Below are 18,107 nucleotides of genomic sequence, written 5' to 3' on the forward strand. Positions count from 1 at the left end.
GACAGAATAAATGGAGAGGCATACTAGTTTCTGTTTAGACAGATTAGACAGATTTAGACAGATTATTCCTAAATTATAAAGTCAGTGCAATCACAATCAAATTACAACTTTGGGGGGAACTTGAAAAGTGATTCTAAAGTTTTCAATTAAAAATAAATATATATTTTGGGAAATTTGGAAAAGCATAATTGGGGGCACCCCATGTGTGTCCCTAATCCCAACTGGTCTGCCTGAGACCCCCTGAGCGCCAGACCTGGTCCCCCCACAGGGCCCCATTTCCACTCCCTCAAGATGAAAGAAACTATCATGAACCAGAAGAAACTCACAGAACTGCAGGCGCAAGTGAACATTGGTGGGAAAGGAACTGCTCACAGAAAGAAGTTGGTTCATAGAACAGCTACAACAGATGATTTAAAACAAACAAACAAACAAACTTCTCCTTAAAGAAACTTAGGGGTAAACAACATCTCTGGTATTGAAAAGTTAATGTGATGCACATTAACAACTCTAAATTTCAAGCATCTCTGGCAGCCAACACTTTCACTGTTATTAGCCATGCTGAAACAAAGCAGCTGACAGAAATGTTACCTGGCATCTTAAACCAGCTTGGTGCAGACAGTCTGACTAGTTTAAAACAACTGGCTGAAGCGCTGCCAAAATAATCTGTGGATGGAAAAGCACTGCTTGCTACTGGAGAGGATGGTGATGATGAAATTCCAGATCTTATGGAGAATTTTGCTGAGGCTTTCAAGAATGAGACAAACTGAATTGAGTCAACTTCTGAAGATGAAACTTGAAGTTACTGGGTGCTGCTATTTTATATTAAGACTACTTTTTAAAACTTTGTCCCTGTGTCTGATAAAATATACATTTCTAATATTTTAAAGCCCAAGCCCCTTGGACACTGAAGCTCTTTTCAGTTTTTGCTTATACACAATTCATTCTTTGCAGCTAATTAAGCTGTAGAAGCCTGGTAATAAAGTTTGAAACAAAAGTTAATAAAGTTTTTCACTTAGTTTTTTGGGTTGTTTTTTTTTTTTTTTGCCGTACGCGGGCCTCTCACTGTTGTGGCCTCTTCCGTTGTGGAGCACAGGCTCCGGACGCACAGGCTCAGCAGCCATGGCTCACGGGCCTAGCCGCTCAGCGGCAATGTGGGATCTTCCCAGACCCGGGCACGAACCCGTGTCCCCTGCATCGGCAGGCAGACTTTCAACCACTGCGCCACCAGGAAAGCCCATCTTCACTTCGTTTTAAAAAAATGCATAATTGGGGGAGGATTTAGCATAGATAAAAAATAGCTATTAAAACCTACTATAAAATAACTTTAAGTAATACAATACAGCACTCAGTTGAATAGACTAGGGTCCATAAATAGATCCAGGAACACATGGTAATTTGCTATATGAGTGCATTTCAATATAGGGAAGACAAAGGTTATCCAATCAATTATACTGGTACAACTAACAGAAACTTGGGAAAAAAAGAAGCTGATCCCTACCTGTTTTTTTTTGTGTGTGTGTGGTACGCAGGCCTCTCACTGTTGTGGCCCCTCCCGTTGCAGAGCACAGGCTCCGGACGCGCAGGCTCAGCGGCCATGGCGCACGGGCCCAGCCGCTCTGCGGCATGTGGGATCTTCCCGGACCGGGGCACGAACCAGTGTCCCCTGAATCGGCAGGCAGACTCTCAACCACTGTGCCACCAGGGAAGCCCCTCTACCTGTTTTTTTTAACAACTAAATAAATTTCAGATAAATTAAAAGTTAAATGTAATATATACAGTGGAATATTACTCAGCCATAAAAAAGAATGAAATAATGTCATTTGCAGCAACATGGATGGACCTAGAGATTATCATACTAACTGAAGTAAGCCAGACAGAGAAAGACAAATATCATATGATATCACTTACATGTGGAATCTAAAAAAAAGATACAGGGAGTTCCCTGGCTGCCTAGTGGTTAGGATTCCAGGCTTTCACTTCCATGGCCTGGGTTCAATCCCTGGTTGGGGAACTGAGATTCCGCAAGCCACGTGGCATGGCCAAAAAAACCTAAAAAATAAAAATAAACAAAACAATACAAATGAACTTATTTACAAAACAGAAATAGACCCACAAACATAGAAAACAAACTTATGGTTACCAAAGGTGGGAGGATAAATTAGGAGTTTAGGATTAAAATATACACACTACTATATATAAAACAGATAACCAACAAGGACTTACTGTATAGCACAGGGAACTATACTCAATATCTTGTAATAACCTATAATAGAAGAGAATGTTAAAAAAGTATATATTTATATATATTGATAACTGAATCACTTTGCTGTACACCTGAAACTAACACAACATTGTAAATCAACTATATTTCAATAAAAATTTTAAAAAATTACAAACAGAACTACCATATGAAAAAATATTAAATGTTAAAAAAATCCCCAAATTATAAATGTACTAGAAAATATGTTTCATTCTTTATTAAAGAAATACAAATCAGTACAAGGTTTTTATTAATGAGATTGCCAAAAAAAAGAATATAGTTGACAAAACTCAGAACTGATAAGGATATAAGGAGAAAAACAATTTCATATGTAGTTGGTAGGAGTATAAATCTGTATAATTTTCCAATATGCTTCAAAGGTCTCATTGACCCATCAATTTTATGTATATGAATTTACTTAAGGCCAGTTTTGACACTGCCTGAGAATAAAGGTGAGGCTCACATAATAATGGAGAAAATTTGTTTAATCATTAAGATGAATTAATTTGGGGTCATTAAATGACAGGCAAGCTGAGAAAGTGCCCTTGTTAAAAGACATTATAAAGTGATGAATCTTAACATGCTCAAAAAGTATATTTAAAAAACTTAGTAAAGGGCTTCCCTGGTGGCACAGTGGTTGGGAGTCCGCCTGCCGATGCAGGGCACAAGGGTTCGTGCCCCGGTCCAGGAAGATCCCACATGCCGCGGAGCGGCTGGGCCCGTGCGCCATGGCCGCTGAGCCTGCGCGTCCGGAGCCTGTGCTCCGCAACGGGAGAGGCCACAACAGTGAGAGGCCCGCGTACCGCAAAAAAAAAAAAAAAAAAAAAAAAAAAACTTAGTAAAAAACTTAAAACTTGACTCTTGGTAGTGGGGGAAGGGAAATTAGGAACACATTTTTTTATTAGCTAGATAATAAGTTCACAGGTGTTTGCTATGATTTTGGCTATTTTTTAAATGTCTGAAACATCATTACATAGTAAAAGGTATTTTAACTGGATGAGAGACAGGGATTAAGTGAATTCTTCTTTTTGGATAAAATTACACACTGTACTGACTTTTTGATTATTTATTCCTTGTTTGCCATATTTGATTTGATGATATCTGAGAAGACATTTATTTTCAAAGTGAAGAAACTTTTAACAAGATATATGAAAAATTTGTGAACTTGGAGTCAACCAGAAAAAAATGCATAGTTATAGCCAAACCTACTACAAGTAGTAGCTGGCAATGAGGCTGCTATGCACTTGTCACACAAGCGTATGCAGCTTGTGTAACATTCTCTAGGAATACTTCTTATCATGAGTGAGAATGCATATTCATACATCATTTAAATATTTTAAATTGGATTTTTAACTGATAGATTATAGATATATGTGTGTGTTTGCACAATGTGCACATATATATGTACATACATAAACAAAATAAAATAATAGTGATTTGAACACTTGTATTTATAAAAGTTGATTCACTGAGGGGGAAAACATGTGTGATTCCATTATATGAATTAATGCACTAGAAGATTTATCTGAAGAAATTATCCATAATTTAGAATGGAGACACAGAGATGCAAAAGGTAGGTTCAAAGATACTGAGGAAAGACTGAGATCTAACATACATTTAAGCTGAACACAAGGAGAAAAGGGAGAAAAGGACAGAAGGAATATTTGTAGAGATATTGGTTAGGAATGTAGGCCCCATGAAGGTAGAGATTTTGTCTGTTTTTTTCAGTACCATATCCCTAAACCTAGAAGACAGCCTGATATATAGTAAGTGATTAGTAAATGTATGTTAAATGCTATTGAATTCTACTTCCAGTAGTATGGGAAGGTAAACACCTAGGCCAACTATCCCACTGAAAGCCTTCAAAATGCCTGGGTAAAATATCAAATCTTAAAAGTATTTATGAGATCCCAAGGGACTTTTTGTTAAATGAGAGGCAGAAGATGAAAGAGTTTTTGCAGGGACAAATACCAAACAACTCAAACGTTACATCTGAGAAAGGAACCAAAGAAAAAGAAATGAGGTCCAGAAAAATACCCCTTAGGAGAAATAAGCATTATATACATGATAGAGTTGATGGTTTGTTGGACCAGTAGAGTTGATGAACTGTTGGACCAGAAGAGGAAGAAGTCACCAGCACAGCACTTTCCATTTTAACTTAAAGATCAGGTGGCTTATATACACCACAAGAAATGTGAACATACGTTTATCAAAAGACATGAACAAGTATGTCATTAACAGCACTGTTCATACTGACCTCAAATTGTGTGGAAACCACATAAATGCCCATCAACAATAGAATGGATGCACAAATTATGGGGTATTCATTCATGCAATGGCATAATACACAGCAATAAAAAAAGCTACAGTTACAAGCAACAAAATTAACAAACATCACAAACCTAATATTGAACAAGTATAAAATAATCCATTTATATAAAACACAAAACAGGCAATAACCATTATCCTGATTTCTAACAATGTGTCATATTCATGGATTGGAAGACAGTATTTTATAGGAACCAAATTGACCTATAGATTCAAAGCAGTTCAAATCAAAATCCCAGCAAGTTTTTTGTGGATATTCAGACTGACTCTAAGATTTATATGAAAATGCAGGCGGGCAGGAGAGTCAATTAAAACACGGTGGGAGAATCTGCTCTACCTGATATGAAGTATTAACATGAAGCTATGGTATTAAGACAGTGGTACTGGCTCAAAGATAGAATCATAGACCAATGCATGAAGAACCTAGGGGCAGGGCAGGAATAAAGATGCAGACGTAGAGAATGGACTTGAGGACACGGGGAGGAGGAAGGGTAAGCTGGGACGAAGTGAGAGAGTGACATGGACATATATACACTACCAAATGTAAAACCGGGGTTTCCCTGGTGGCGCAGTGGTTGAGAGTCCGCCTGCCGATGCAGGGGACACGGGTTCGTGCCTGGGTCCGGGAAGATCCCACATGCCGCGGAGCGGCTGGGCCCGTGAGCCATGGCCGCTGAGCCTGCACGTCCGGAGCCTGTGCTCCGCAACGGGAGAGGCCACAACAGTGAGAGGCCCACGTACCGCAAAAAAAAAAAAAAAAAAAGTAAAACCGATAGCTAGTGGGAAGCAGCCGCATAGCACAAGGAGATCAGCTCCGTGCTTTGTGACCACCTAGAGGGGTGGGATAGGGAGGGTGGGAGGGAGGGAGACCCAAGAGGGAAGAGCTATGGCGATATATGTATATGTATAGCTGATTCACTTAGTTATAAAGCAGAAACTATCACACCATTGTAAAGCAATTATACTCCAATAAAGATGTTAAAAAAAAAAAAGCATCATAGACCAATGAAATAGAGAGCCTAGAAAGAGAAACATGCATATATGGATATGTGATATAGGAGAAAGGTGGTACTGCAGAGCAGTGTGGAAGGCACGGACTTTTCAATAATTGAAGTTGGGCAATTTGACATTCACAAGGAAAAAAGAAATGAGACTTAACCCCAGCTCACACCATACACAAGAACCAGTTCCAGGAAAATGATACAATTATATATGAAAAGTAAGATAATAAAGTTTTAGAAAGTTAAAATAGGAGACTATCTTCTTGACCTTGAAATAGGGAGATACATTTTAAATAGGACACATAAAGTATCAACCACAAATATTGATAAACTGAACATTATAATCAAGAAATTCTTAATACCATTTAAAAAGTGAAAATCCCAGCTACAAGGTGGGAGATGTTTGCAATGCATACAGTTGTTCCTTGGTATCCCCAGGGGATTGGTTCCAGGACTCCTTTCAAATATCAAAATCCACAGAAATGCAAGTTCTTCATACAAAATGGTGTAGTATTTGTATATAACCTACACACATCCTCTGGTATATTTTAAATCATCTCTAGATTACTTATAATACCTAATACAATGTAAATAGTTATAAATACAATGTAAATGCTATGTAAGTAGTTGTCAGCATGTGGCAAATTCAAGTTTTGCTTTTTGGATCTTTCTGGAATTTTTTTCCCCAAATATATCCTATCAGTGTTTGGTTGAATCCATGGATGCAGAACCTGTGAAAACGGAGCTCCGACTGCATACTCAACAAAGGATTCACTTCCAGAGTATATACAGAACTTGTAAAATCAAGAAGAGAAAGTCCCCAAAGAGGATATCCAAAAGGTTTAAAAAAAATAGGAAAACATATTCAACCACAACAGCCATCTAGAAAATGCAAATTAAAACCACAAAGAGATGCCACTACGCACCAACCACAATGGTTAAATTTAGAAGACTGACAATACCAAATGTTAGCAGGTATATGGAGCAATGGGAACTTTTATATACTGCTCGTGATACAATGACTTCAAAGAACTGTTAGGTGTTACCTACTAAAGTGTGTGCTCCGTGTGTGTGTGTGTGCGCACACGTATTTGTGTATAACTTACAACCTAGCAATTTCATTCCTAAGTATATATCTGTGCACATGTTTACCAAAAGACAAGAAAGTTCTATAGCAGAATTATTTGTAAAACCCCCAAATTGAAAAGAATCTCAATATCCACATACTGGTGATAGTTATCTACAGTGACATACAAGAATATGAATGAGTCACAGGAACATAATGTTGGGCAAAAGAAGTCAAACACAAAAAAATACATACATTATGATTTTATTTATGTGAAGATTAAAAAACAGGAGAAAAAATAATAATGTTTAGGATGCATTCATCACTTTTAAAATGATGAAGGAAATCAAGAAAGCAATTACCAGAAAGTCAAAATAGTAGTGTTAAAAGATAAACTGAGGAACATCAAAATTTTGAAGAGTGTATTTGAGCAAACATTGATTCCAATAAGAGCAACACCAAACTGAAAATGCTTCAGTGCGCTCCTGTCAGGAGTTAGGGGAAAGGTTTTTTTTATAGGGCAGATAGGAAACAAAGCAAGGAAATTATTTGATTGGCTATAGCTTAAGCAATTGCCTTATTTGGGAAAGTCTAGTTGGCTGTTTGTGACAGGCTGTTCTTAGATTTCAATTTCTTCCTTCAATGCATTTATGGGACTCTGCCTGAGGTTTCAGTTTGCTTTCTTAGGCTGACAAGCATTAGGGCCACTCAGTCTAATGACTTCTTTGATTACTTTAACAGTGGTTACTTCTGAGGGTGGGAGAGGAAGGGAGAAATCATTGGAAGGGGATATGAGAGGGGCTTCTTGGGTCCTGGCAATGTTGTAGTTTACCTGGGTGATTGCATAGGTGTTAGCACTGTGATAATTCATTAAGTTGAATACGGTCTGTTTTGTATACTTTTCTGTGTGCTCTTCACAATGAAAGAGTAATCTATTTATCCACGTATGAGTCAGGTAGCTAGGAATAAATCTTACAAAAGATGAATAAGACGTTTTTGGGAAAGGCATTAAAGGAAATTTGAATAAATGGAGATATGCCAATTTCATAGTTTGGAATACTCAATATTGTAAAGGTGTCGATGTTTCTCAAATTAATCTGTAGCAGTGCTGTCCAATAGAAACATAATGTGAACCACAATTGTAATCAAATTTAATTTTGTTAATTAGCCACATTAACAAAAAGAGACAGGTAAAATTAATTTTAATAATGTTTTTTACTTAATCCAATATATCCAAAATATTATTTTAAAATGTAATCAGTATGAAAATTATTAATGAAATATTTTATTCTTTTTGTCATATTAAGTCTTTGGAATCTGGTGTGTATCTCATGCTTACAGCACATCTCAATTCAGACTAGTCACCACCTCAAGTGCTCAACAACCACAGGGACAGCATAGATCTATCTAGACAATGCAATCTGAATCAAAGTCCCAACAGATTATCTTGTGGCATTTAACAAGCTGAGCTTAAAATTATATGGCAGTTCAAAAGCCAAAAATAGCCAAGTACCTACTGTAAAAGAAGATGCAGATGTTTCCCTACCAGATATCATTTATTAAAAAGATTAAGTAATTAATCGGTGTAGTACTGGTTACAGACAGAGACAAATAGACTCAGGGAACTGAATAGAGCCAACAAACAGACCCAATTAAAAAGGTCTTTCAATAAATGGTGCTGGGGTAACTGATAATCCATTTGTTTAAAAAAAGAAAAAAAGGAAAGAAACTGGATTCCTTATACCATACTTAAAATTCAAACTTAAGGATTTAAAGACTTAAATGTGAAATGCAAATATAAAAAGCTCTGAGAATGAAGTATAGGCAAGTATGTACACAAATTCAGGGCAGGAAAGGATTTCTTAAGATGTAAATGATTTATAGCTTTGACATGTTAAAATTAAGAACTTCTGGGAGAAAATATTTGTGATGAACATAGCCAACAAAGGACTAGTGTCTGGAATATATATGCAACTCCTACTACTAAAGACAAACAAACAAACACACAATTCAGCCGAAAAAGGGGCAAGAAATAGGCACTTCATAAAAGTTCAAATTGCCAAGCAAAAACATATGAAAATATGCTTGAATGCTTTACAAGATACTAATAAAAAGTAAAAAGCAGAGTAACAGGAACATCCATGCATTGATGGTTGAAATGTAAACGGATACAATCACATTGGAAATCAGTTTGGCGCTATCTAGTAAAGGGGAACATATCTAATAACCTAAAAATGTCTCTCCTAGGTTACTTACCCTGGAGAAACTCTTGCACCTATGCAGCAAGAGATGTACAAGAATATTTATAAACAATATTTTTTGTAACAGCCACAAACTGGAAAGAACTCAAAGGATCATCACCATAAATAAAAAGAATAAATTATTTTTATGTAATGGAACACTATACAGCAATGGAAAGGATTAACTACAACAGATGATTCTTAGGAACATAATTAAATGAAAGAAGCAAGTCACAAACAAGTACAGTATGGTTTCACTTATATAAAATACAAAGTCAGGCAAAATTAAGTGATTTTATTTTATTTTAAAATTATTTATTTTTGGCTGTGTTGGGTCTTTGTTGCTGTGCGCGGGCTTTCTCTAGTTGCGGTGAGCGGGGGCTACTCTTCGTTGTGGTGCGCGGGCTTCTCCTTGTCATGGTTCCTCTTGTTGCTGAGCATGGGCTCTAGGCGCACAGTCTTCAGTAGTTGTGGCACATGGGCTCAGTAGTTGTGGCTTGTGGGGTCTAGAGCTCAGGCTCAGTAGTTGTGGCACATGGGCTTAGTTGTTCTGCGGCATGTGGGATCTTTCTGGGCCAGGGCTCGAACCCATGTCCCCTGCAATGGCAGGCGGATTCTTAACCACTGCGCCACCAGGGAAGCCCTGATATTTTAAAGATACATTTTTAGGGATGCCATGCATAGGTTTTATAAATTTTATTTATTTTTTAAATAAATTTATTTATTTTATTTTTTTATTTTGGCTGTGTTGGGTCTTCATCGCTGTGCACATGCTTTTTCTCTAGTTGCGGCAAGCAGGGGCTACTCTTCGTTGTGGTGCGCGGGCTTCTCATTGCGGTGGCTTCTCTTGTTGTGGAGCACGGGCTCTAGGCGCATGGGCTTCAGTAGTTGTGGCTCGTGGGCTCTAGAGCACAGGCTCAGTAATTGTGGTGCACGGGCTTAGTTGCTCCGCAGCATGAGGGATCTTGCTGGACCAGGACTTGAACCCGTGTCCCCTGCACTGGCAGGCAGATTCTTAACCACTGCACTACCAGGGAAGCCCACAGGTTTTAAAATTATAAAGAAAAGCAATGACTATCACAAGTCAGAATAATGACACTCCTTGGGTGGAGGACCCAATAAAGAAAGGATGGACATACAAAATGTTGCTAAATCATGGTCGATGTTCTGTATCTTAATTCATGTGGTGGTGACATGGATGCTCACCATATTCACACTTCCATAGTTATATTTCACAGTGTATTAACATAAAATAAAAATATCATATTAAATTTTTAAACCCTGGATAAAGTGAGTGATAAAGAGTATCTCAGAGTGTTGGTTTGTTTAGTGGACAGTTTTTCAAGGTGTTATAATCTAAATCAACAAAGGCAAGGAAAAACTGTGAATGTTTTAGTGCCTATGAAAAGATTGCGCCTGTAAAAATGAAGTCTGTATTTGGAATGAAGAGTCGACTTTCCTCTAGGGTCATTTAAAACTGTTAGTTCATTTAATATGTGAAGGAAATCACACTGCTGAGAAACTACAAGAAAATGATAAAAAAAATTACAGCATGTGAACTTATATTAAAGGAATATCATCATCAGTCATCTTTCTTCTTTCAGAAAGTTCTTTCAGGATTTCCCAGATTAGAGTGAAAGAAACCAGCAGGTCAAAAATTCTTTCAGTATTTAACACTTGTCTTCTCACCAGAAGGATACACTTATTGAACAGCTGCATGAGAACCACACACTGTAATATTGCGTTGGCCAGTAATATTACAAAAAGTTCATTTGGGTTTTTCTGTAACATCTTATGGAAAAACCCGAATGAACTTTTTGGCCAATCCAATATATTTTTAGCTTTTTTCTCTTTTAAAGTTCTGTCTCTTCATTTATAACATTTGTTGGTAAGATAGGAAGAAATTACCAGAGAGTAAATTGCTATTGGGTGAACCTATCACACACATTTTGTCCCAAAATTGATAACTTTTCATTGTAATTGATAAATGTTAAAAAGGAAACTTTTTGCTTTGTGCTCATCCTATGTTCCATTTGGGGGCATTCTTTTTTTCTCTTCTACAAATAGGAGGTATTCTGGAGAATAAATTTAAGCAGCACTGGCTATAGAATGTAGTTTGTTAAGATCTTTCACTTGAAACACTATATTCCTACTCTAGTACATTCTTTTACCTCTTCCTGATAAATAAAAACTACAGTAACAGAAAAAGGGGGTAACTAGAAGAAAATTTTTTTATTGAAGAACATACAAATTTACATTTTACATTTTAAAATATGAATTTTATTTTATTTATTCCTAATCTAAAACCTAACTTAAAAACTTCTAATAGCTTTACATTTAAATGAGAAAATAATTCCACAGTCAAATCAATTTAGAACACAAAATTAATTTGAGTTGCTACAGAATTTCTCAAAGTCTTTAATATGCTGATATACATTATAAATCTCTAAGGAAGGGATACACAGCTGTAATTTCCTAAACTTATTTAACCAAACCTTCTGTAGCTTTTAAAACTGAGGCTACTTTGAAAAATCATGTAGTATAAACTCCATAGGCTGTTTGGACATTCTGGACCACCTACACTATAACCTCAAACCTTTCCAAACCAAAACCAACTAAATATGATCTATTAATTGTCCCTGAAACACTGTGTGTTGCTAACATACGTTTTCCTGACTCCCTCAGAGCCAATGAATATTTGATGTGTATATATATATATATATATATATATATATATATAGTCTTTGCACTGGCACTTGGAGCCATTTGACCTTGCATACCTTGGCTGGAAACATAAAATGCCATTTCCAGGTTTAGCTCATATCCTTAGGATTCCTAAGTTTTCCACATTCTGAAGATATATAGAGATTTTCCTTGGCTTACAACAAGGTTACATCCTGATAAACCCATTGTAAGTTGAAAATATCATAAGTCAAAAATGCATTTAATACAGCTAACCTATCAAACATCATAGTTTAGCCTCGCCTACCTTACACGTGCTCAGAACTCTTACATTAGCCTACAGTTGGACCAACTCCTCTAACACAAAGTTTATTTTATAATAAAGTGTTGAATATCTCATATAATTTATTGAATACTGTACTGAAATTGAAAAACAGAAGGGTTGTATGGGTATAGAATGGTTGTAAGTATATTTGCTGTTTACCCTCATGATCTCAAGTCTGACAGGGAGCTGTGGCTCGGGCCACTGCCCAGCATCACGAGAGTATCCCACCACATATTATTAGCCTGGGAAATTATCAAAATTTCAAGTACAGTTTGGAAGTAAAAATTCGAAGTACAGTTTCTACTGAATACTACATACTGCTTTCCCACCACAGTAAAGTCAAAAAATCATTAAATCGAACCTCGTAAGTCAGGGACCACATGTACAACTTTTTTTTTTCTTGTACTACCTATCTCCCAGTTAATTTCTTCCAAAAGGAAAAAAAATCTTAGACTTTTCCAAAAATTGCTCAGCATACAATAATATTTCTCATTGTAAGTACTTTTGTTCATTAAATGAACACTGTTTTCACCTCAAAGGAAACTGATTCCATGATGTAACCATTAGAGTCTTAGTTTTGCTAAGTATTCTTGTGGGAAGATTGTGAAAAATCTGTAGAAGCTAAACCACAGTGCATTGCAAACGTCTGAATCTTGACTATTTTCTAGGAAGCAGTGAGGTCTATGTGAATGCGCTCCATTTCCAGCACCAGGTGTTGAATAGATGCTCAATAAATGTAGAGTGAAAGACTATTATCAGTCCTTAAGAGAGTAAAAGAAATCAGCTTAAAGTTCTTCTCTTAGTAATGAAAGGCAAGGACTACCACTCAATCTCTAATGTCCCAAATGTCTTCCCTTTACTTAATAAATAGGCTTTCAGGGACTTCCCTGGCATTCCAGTGGTTGGGACTCCACGCTCCCAACGCAGGAGGCACAGGTTGGATCCCTGGTCGGGGAACTAGGATTCCGTATGCCGCATGGCGTGGCCATAAATAAATAAAGAGATAAAGAGATAAATAAAGAAATAGGCTTTCAATAAATGTTTCCTAAATTGAATAACTCAAAAGACAAACTGAGATTGTTAACATTGATATGTTGAGAGACTAACTTGTTTGGGTTGATTCAGAAGTAGTAACGCACTTCCCTAGTGGTGCAGTGGTTAAGAATCTGTCTGCCAATGCAGGGGGCGTGGGTTCGATCCCTGGTCCGGGAAGATCCCCTATGCCTCGGAGCAACAAAGCCCATGCACCACAACTACTGAGCATGCACTCTAGAGCCCGCGAGCCACAACTACTGAAGCCCGTGTGCTCTAGGGCCCATATGCCGCAACTACTGAGCCCACATGCTGCAACTACTAAGCCCATGTGCTGAAACTACTGAAGCCCAACACAGCCAAAAAAAAAAATAATAAAAGTAGTAATAATCTATAAGCATCGTTGAGATGGTCTTAAGTATAACAAAGGTACAGAAAAGTGCACAAGTCGTAAGTATACAGTTCAGTGGATTCCCACAAATATAACCATTACCCAGGTGAAGAAAGAACTTTACCAGCAACTTAGAAGTTTCCTTCAAGCCCCCTTTCAATCTTTAACCTCTCTATTCTCCCTGAAGGCAGCACTATCCTGATTTATAACACCATAATTTCTAAAACCATAGATTAGTTTTTGAAATTTGTGTCAATGGGATATTGGGTTGGCCAAAAAGTTCATTCGGTTTTTCTGTAAGATGTTATGGAAAAACTCGAACAAACTTTTTGGCCACCTCAATGATATGTATTTTTACCTGGCTTCTTTTGCTCAGTATTGTAGTTGTAGGAGGTATCGTGTTGATGATGTAGCTGTGGTTCATTTATTTTAATTGCTGAACAGCATTCCATGGTATGAATAGCCACAATTTGTTTATTCCACTGTTGAGGGAATTTGGGTTTTTACAGATTGAGCCATCTATAAATAACACTGCTAGAGACATTATGTACATCTGTTGGTGAAGAGTGCATACTTTTCTATTGGATTTATACCTAGTGATAAAATTGCTTGGATTTAGGATATGCAGAAAAATGTACTTCAGCAGATATTGCCAGTTTTCTAAGGTGGTTTTACAAATTTACTTTCTCACCAGCAATATACGAAATTTCTCTTTGCTCCATAACCTTACCAACAATTGGCATTGTCACTCTTTAATTTTAGCTGTTGTGGTGAGCATCTATTTCTGACTCTATTTCATTTGTCTGTTTTATACTTTCACTAGTATCACAGTCTTAGTTACTTTAGTTTATAAAATAAGTCTTCACTTTGTTTTTCGTCAAGGATTTAGTTCTGTACCTTTTCTATTTCCATATACATTTTAGAGACACTTGTCAATTCTTCTACACCCCACCTCTCCCTTCCCACACACACTTGTGGAATCTATACTGGAATTGCACTGAATCTATAGATCAACTGGATGGAAACTGACATTTTTATAATAGTATTTTAATGATGGAATCTGGTATATTCTTTCACTTAATTCTTCTAAAATTTCAATTTAAACAATTGAAATTATACAGAATATGTTCTTTAATGACAGTGGAATTAAACTACAAATCAGGGGACTTCCCAAGTGGTCCAGTGGTTAAGACTCTGTGCTCCCACTGCAGGGGGCATGGCTTTGATCCCTGGTCAGGGAACTAAAGATCCCACAGGCCATGCAATACAGCCATAAATAAATAAATAAACTACAAATCAATAATAAAAAGGTAACTAGAAAATTCCCATACATTTGGAATTTGTATTTGGTTTTTCAGAAGTTTTACCATGCTCAAGTGGTTTTATTTATCCCACTTGAGGTTCAAGACTATGGCCTTATTGTGTTTCTTCAGTTGTGCAAGATCCTCAGCCATTATTCACTGACCATCTCTGATCTACCATTAAATTTGGCCACTGAATTCTTAATTTCAAAGTGTTTCTCAGTTCTAGAATTTCCATTTGGCTCTTTTTTAAAACTAGTTTTCCATTCTCTGTTTAATTTCTATTCCTTGTATATATTAAAGTTATTTTTAAAAAGTCCAGGATTGATAACACCATTATCAGGATTCCCTTTGGCTCTGTCATCTTTGTATCTGTTGTCTTTCGACTACAAGGTCTTATCTCCTTTTATTCTTAGTTATGTTTGATCATATACGAAAAATTGCATATAAACTTGAAACATTGGTGATGTCATCTTCATACAAAATTTAACTTTGCTCCTGCAAATCCCAGATAACAATCCAACAGGTTCATTCAGTCTCTTTGAAGACTGGTCTATTTCTGGTTCATCTTATTCCTAGAGTATAGCACTTTGGGGTTCCAACCCAAAGCCTGGCTTAAAAGGGCTCCCCTTTTTAATGGCTGTTGAACTCAAAATTTTGTCTGCCTGGCACCTTGATTCTGTTTTCAGCATCTTGGCAGCCTCTTCCATAACAGGATCTAGGGGAAAAATAACCCCAAACACCAGGCACCTGTTTGAGTTTCCTCTTTTCTCAGATTTTGGCCCTATAATTCTATAGTACCTTAATGGTTTTCTGAAGGTTTCAGATTTTCATATCTATACTTCTATATACACACACACACACCCCCCACAGCTTTTCTAGTTCTCAGTGGGAGGATTGGTCCAATTTAACTACCTTAACTGGAAGTGATACATATCTCCAACTCTCTTCAATCATCTTACCCCCATACTCTCCTGAAACTGCTTTTTCTAAAAAAAATTATGTTATTCAAGTATAGTTGATTTAGGGACTTCCCTGGTGGCGCAATGGTTAAGAATACGCTTGCCAATGAAGGCGACATGGGTTCAATCCCTGGTCCAGGAAGATCCCACATGCTGTGGAGCAACTAAGCCCGTGGGCCACAACTAATGAGCCTGTGTGCCACAACTACTGAAGCCTGGGCGCCTAGAGCTCATGTTCCACAACAAAAGAAGCCACTGCAATGAGAAGCCCGCACACCGCAATGAAGAGTAGCCCCTGCTCGCTACGACTACAGAAAGCCCATGCACAGCAATGAAGACCCAGTGCAGCCAAAAACAAATATTTTTTAAAATTATAAGTACAGTTGATTTACAATTGTGTTAATTTTTGCTGTTCAGCAGTGATTCCGTTATACGTATATATACATTTGCATATTCTTTTCCATTATAGTTTATCACAAGACATTGAATATAATTCCCTGTGCTATACAGTAGGACCTTGTTTATGAAACTTTTTCTGAAGGTCACTAATGACCTATGTTGCTAAATTCAGTGATTCTTACTCTTCATTTTCATTAACCCATCAGCATCACTTCACATTATACTGCTGCCTCCTTGAAACACTTCCTTCCCTTCCCTTCAAAAACACCACTCTCTTCTATTTCCTTATTTCTCTGGCTTCTGCTCTTTTGCTGGTTCCTCTTCAGCTCCCCATCCTCTTAAAAGCAGAAGTGCCCAGGGCTGTCATTACAACTCTTTATACTTACTCCTTCATGATCTTACCATTGATACACTTAGAACTCTCAAATTTACATTTCCAGTAAAGTGCCTCCTGAAACCAAATGATATGTCTAGCTTCTTCTACTTCGCATCTTCACTTCGATGTCTAATAGGAATCTCAAACTAAGCCCTTGACCCACTCACCTTCACTATCCTCAAACCTGTTCGTTTATCCTGGTCTTTCCCATTTCAGCTAATGGCAATTCACTTCTAGCTGCTCAGGTAAAATCTTTAGTCATCCCTGACTTCTCACACAACATAGTCCACCAGAAAATTCCTTGGGGACTATCTTAAAAATATATCCAGAATCTGATAACCACTTTTACTGCTACCACCTGGCCTAAGTTACTACATTTTGCCTAATTATTGCAATAGCTCCTTAACTATTTGTTTCTGCTCTTGGTCCCATTTAGTCTTTCCTCAGCACAGCCCAGAGTAGTACTGTTAAATTCTATCATTTAACTCCCCTGTTCAAAACCCTCTAATGGGGACTTCCCTGGTGGCAAGAGTGGATAGGAGTTTGTCTGCCAACGCAGGGGACACAGGTTTGATCCATGGTCCAGGAGGATCCCGCATGCCACGGAGCAACTAAGCCTGTGCACAACTACTGAGCCTGCGCTCTAGAGCCCGTGAGCAACAACTACTGAAGCCCATGCACCTAGAGCCCGTGCTCCACAGTAAGAGAAGCCACCGCAATGAGAAGTCCCTGCACCGCAAAGAAGACTAGCCCCCCGCTCGCCACAACTAGAGAAAGCCCACAAGCAGCAGTGAAGATCCAACGCAGCCAAAAATAAATAAAATAACAAAAACCAAAAAAACCCTCTAATGACTTGCCATAAATAAAAGCTAATGGACTTAAAATTGCCTGTAAGGCCCTGTACAAGCTGGGCCTATTATTTCTCTTAACTACTGTACTTTTCTCTCTGCTCACCCTGCTCCAGGCACATCTCCTTGGCTCCAGCCAATGGCTCAGTTCATTGTTTCAAAGCATTATCTGGATGTGATGGAAGAGGCAGCTTAAGTTGGAAAGACAATCAGAGATCAAATCACACAAACCACATTAATGGCCCATCACAATTTATTCATGATATTGCCTATATCGCACAAGGCCCTATCCTAGGTATTTGAATTACAGCAATGGGATTAAAAAAGAAATCACTCTCATGGAGCTTGAATTCTAGTGGGAAGTACACAGTGGATCAAAGTACAATATAGCTACATAATGCTGTGCTATGAAAGCAAATAAGGCAAGGAAAGGGGACAGCGAGGGGAAGTGTTATAAATTTAAATAGGGTACTGAAATGGCAATGGGAAGCAGAGTTGTAGGCACCTGAACATCATGCCACGTGAGAAAAGGATAGTGTAAGAAATTTTCAGATACTTGAGGTTTATTTTTGCCAAGCTGCAATCTTCCCCACTGATTTCTTAGAGAAAGAAAGTCCAACCATGTAAATAGGCTACAGGTTTTCTGGGCTAAGCGCTTTTATAGCAGTATCTCAAGGGAAACTAGTTAAGACTTTTATTCAATGATTTCAAAAAAGATTTTTAAAAAATTCATGTTAAGAAATTAAACCCCAAAACATTTTAGTGACTTGTTATTCTGAGGGCATTGGCCCACATTACTATGCCATGTAATCATTTCTTTAACTCATTAGTTTACAAACGCATTCAATTGCTACTTTAGTGGGTTTTGCTTGGCCCAAATTACTAGAGTATTCATG

General features: G+C 37.5%; 1 pseudogene; it reads left to right on the top strand.

Annotated features, from left to right (window-relative positions):
- Positions 1 to 291: 291 nt before the first annotated feature.
- On the top strand, positions 292 to 767 carry LOC132530432 (transcription factor BTF3-like; annotated as a pseudogene).
- Positions 768 to 18,107: the final 17,340 nt, after the last annotated feature.

This window comes from Lagenorhynchus albirostris, chromosome 1 (genome assembly GCF_949774975.1).
Source record: "Lagenorhynchus albirostris chromosome 1, mLagAlb1.1, whole genome shotgun sequence".
Lineage (NCBI taxonomy): Eukaryota > Metazoa > Chordata > Mammalia > Artiodactyla > Delphinidae > Lagenorhynchus > Lagenorhynchus albirostris.